Source organism: Castanea sativa, chromosome 9, assembly GCF_040712315.1.
Source record: "Castanea sativa cultivar Marrone di Chiusa Pesio chromosome 9, ASM4071231v1".
NCBI classification, from domain to species: Eukaryota; Viridiplantae; Streptophyta; class Magnoliopsida; order Fagales; family Fagaceae; genus Castanea; species Castanea sativa.
Window position 1 is genome coordinate 37,748,254 of NC_134021.1, and position 4,664 is coordinate 37,752,917.

The following is a 4,664-nucleotide window of genomic DNA, read 5'->3' on the forward strand; positions in this document are numbered from 1 at the left end:
ATGTTCAATCTTTTATCCATAAGACTCCAGATTTGAAAAACTTATGTGTTTATTAGCTCTACGTATGCTCAAGTAAATACACTCATATTCATATTAGTTTATCTTCTTGATAATGTGATAGTTAATAAGTTTCTTTGAACTAAAAACAAGTTATATTTAATAGGATCAATATTTTACATTCCTCTCTTTTCTTTTTTCTGTTATGCCCAAGGATGGAGCCACTGTTGGACTAGGGGGGCAAGAGCCCCCCCTAATTTTTTTTTCTTTTTAAATATTATTATATGTGTGCACAAATTTTAGCTATTTTATTTTATAAAATTACATTTTACTCCCCTTAAACAATATCATTGATTCTTTTAAGAGTAATGCTATACTCACAAACTTTTTTACGAATTGTTTTGGTAGCAGATTCTTATTAGTTTGCATATAAGTCCATTACTTACATCATTTGTACCAACTAATAACCACTTATTATCTCAGCGATTCATAAAAAGTTTTTAACTCTAGCATTTTCCACATTTTAGTGACCATAAAAAAAATTATATATTTAAAATCTAAAACAAAATATACAAGCAAAAAAAAAAACTCAATAACAAAAATTACTAATAGTAAAACTAAAAACAATTAAGTCCAATTAACTAATTTTTTCCAAAATAAATAACCATACCCTTTAAAAAATTCTAAACAAGAATAATTTAGTTCTTACATACCAAAAAAAAAAAAAAAGCTCAGCTGTTAAGTTGTAGTAGAATATATGCCTAAAAGTATGGGCATGGAAATATATGCCTCCATGCCCAGACTTTTAGGCTCTCTTTTTTGTTTTCTTTTTGACACTGAAAATAATATTATTGAGGATTTACATACAAGTCCTTTTTTCTTCTCTAACTAATTTAAGCCAGAATAAAAAACCAACAAAATGTGGTTGTAAGTTGTAACATAAGCATTAAGTCAATTTGATGAAACCCAACTATAGCCAAACTTCCCAACACATTTCAGCATACAAAAATGACTTTCCGCTAAAACCAAACTATACAACCAACCTACGAAATTATCATTGCCAATGAAATTGTGCACAACAACATATTTACATGTGGAATATGAATAAAAAAAATCCAAACATAAAAAAAAAATAAAGGAACTCCTTCACCAATATATAATCTGATTCTTGTCTACAAATCGATTACTGTAACCTACATTACAAACACTATCCTATTTTCCTTCCTGGTTCTATTAAACAGCTAACATAATCAGATTATTGGATCTATATTTTAAACATAAGAAATGAGAATAAACGACCTAGGTAAACATATGTGACATTAGAAGCGCAGATGGAGACAATATCAACAACAAAGAGATCTGCAACTTTCAATTTGATGATCAATGTGACTGCTGCATGACAACCCAATCCCAAATGAATTTAGGGTTAAAGATCAACAGCAAATCCACTGAATGGTGAATCATATGACTGATCCTTTATGAACTCTATGCTTAATGATCATTTGATAGGATGGGTGAGTCAGTCTTCAAAAGAACTTCATCAGGACAATTTTCTGCTTCTCATTCCCACGGCCACGCAAGCCAGAGGGAACTGAGGGCTCAAAGACGAGTGAAATAATCATTTATTGCAAGAAGCGCACGAGCTGATTGCCTGTTTGTCAATATACAGTGCATTTGTTGCAGTGTTTGTTGATGCAAATTATCAGCCTGGTAATTTTCAAAAAAGGCAAAGAAGCCAAAGTTATGTACAAGTTGCATCAAAACTAGCACTAAGCCTTTTAAATGTTTGATTTGCTTCACCTAGCAAGAGGACAGATTTTGCAGAATTTAAAAATAACAATAATAATAATAATAGGAAGTTAATGAAAAGTAATCAGACTCTTTTCTTTTTTGCAGACTCCCCCCACCCTCCATAAAAATTCCCATGCAAGATTAAATGCAAAATGCTTGGAAGAACATATACAAATACAACATTTACATGAAGGATTTGGTTTAGTCCTCAATCCTCATGTTCCAAATACCTGAAAATACACCAAAGTATTCAATCATTCAGAAAAGTGCAGATCTGGGAGCACTAATCCTAATGCTATGGAAACACAAACTGGCTAATTATGGACAAGGAACATAAATTAAAATTTTATAATTGTGCAAGGCCTACATTCCTCAAAACAATTAGACTTACAGATTTCCAACTATTTTACTGAAAATATCAAAGTAGCTAAAGCATTTTAAAGCAATGCCAAGAAGCAATTTTCTACCATATGTAAGGATCATCCTACCACTTCAAATCTAGCTTGTTTTAAGATTGAGTTTCATTTCATCATCTTTCCTTCCTAGCAATGAGTGCATGAACCATATTGCGAAAAAAATAAGTTGGATCAAACCATAATAGAAAATTACCTGGCGAAGGAAACCCTCAAGTGTTCCAAGCTTTCCCATGCAAGGGCGGCGTTATGTTAGAGCCAGAGGGTTCAAATGAACCCCCTAATTTGTCATTTTTTTTTTTTAATTTATATATATATATATATATATATATATATATATATATAATTTTTTAACTTTTGTTTTGAGCCTATAAAATAAAAATTTGAACACCCTCGACGTTATGTTAGAGTCAAGGGGTTCATTTGAAGCCCCTGACTTGTCAATTTTTTTTTAATTATATATATATATATATATATATATATATATATATATATATATATAAATTTTTTTAACTTTTGTTTTGACCCTATAAAATAAAAATTTGAATACCTTGACCCTAAATTTTATTTAAAGCCAAATAAAATAAATTTGAATATGATCATTTTAATGTTACTTTCACAATATTTTCACAATAAATGTTATATGACAAGTTTTTATTTGGACTCATAATTAACATAACTTTTTAACTACCATTAACAACTTGCCACCTAGATTTTGTTAAAAAAAATTTGTGAACGTATTGTGTATTGAATATTATTTTTTTTAAAAAAAGTTTCATTTTTGCTTCTTTGTTAAAAATATATATTTATATTTTCTGCAAGACTCTAGCTTACTTTATTGTTGATAGCAAAATGAAGCTATTTTTTCATGAACTTTTTTCTCCATAAGCAAAAAATTACACAATTGTTACAACCTATATATCTCTATCTACATTGGTGATTCTTTCCCATTCTCTTTATCTCTTTTTCTTTCTTATGTATTTTTTTTTTTTTAGTTTTTCTCTTTATTTGATCAAATTGTTTGATAAATACTCTATAGATTTTCAAGTCTAAGAAGTTTTTTAGTGCTTGCTCAAATTCCAAGAGAGCGATCACATGTATGATTAAAAAGCCATACATGATTATAAAAAATAAATAAAAATAAAAAGCCATACACTTCAAAAGTAAAAACTTATATTAGTTACTATTTTTTTTCTTTGTTTCACATTACTCCTAGTTCTACTCTTAGGTGTGTTAGTATTATTCTTTATCATATATTTTTATTTAATTGATAATACATATAAATATAATAAGTAATTATTAATTTGACAAAAATGTATGGTTAATTATTTAATTATATTTGTTGTATTACTAATCTTTAAACTATTAATAACTTTTTTATATTATTATACAATATAGTTGTATTATATACTGAATTGCATTTAGAATACTATTTTAGATTATTGTATATAATATGGAAGTTGTATGTATAAGAAGAAAATTCATTTTATTTTTTATTTACTCCCATGACAAATTTCTTGCTCTATCATTGTTGAACCCCCTAGAAAAAAATCCTGGAGTTGTCACTGTTCCCATGGCCATGGCCATTTGACCCATATAGTTTGCCACATTCCCAGATGATCCTGATGGGCCAAGTGAGCCATTGGCCAATGTCTCAGCCAGGGATTGTTGCAATGCCTCCATGCCCTGTGACAGAGCATCTTCAGCCTGCTGGGACGACTGTTGCAAGTTGTAGATGCCTACCAATTGTTGCTCAGTTAAAGGCTCTAATTGATTGACAAGAAGCTGCACCATTGGCAATTCAGTCAAAAAAAAGTTACAAAATGAATTTTAAAAAATAAAGTAAAAATAAGTGCTGCCAAGATAGAAACACGGTGTTAAATATTTTAATTTTGACACGTTACAACAGAATGTCCCAAAAGTGCTTTTTTTTTTTGGTCACATCATCTACAATGCATCCTTTCCGAAAATGCATGATGAAGATGAAAGACAATGTTGAAGTCAGAATGGCAAAATGATAAGAAAATCAGAAGAATTACTAGAAACATAAGAAAGTAGATAATATGGTCCTTACTTCCATGTTGAATATCTTGAACATGCAAATATACACACCCATGTAGGTTTCCATGTCGCCAAGTTAACACAATCAAGGAAAAACAAAATGGGTGGGGCAAAACAAAAAAAATAGGGTATCTGTAGACAGATGACGTCAGCTAGGGGGGTCAGCTTCCTCATCACAATAGTTCTGTGAACCAGAGACACAGAAACAGAGAGAGCAATGTTTGATTTGCTTGTCAATAAATAAGAGTATAAAAAAGGCCCATTAAAGCCTATGCCACTTGAATTGAAGCCCATTAGGCCGCAAATCACGCTGTTAGACTAATGAGTAGTTATTGAGGTGCATACTCTTAATATAAAAGCTTGGGACACTTTTTGAGATCCGGTATTAAGTTACATGCGCTT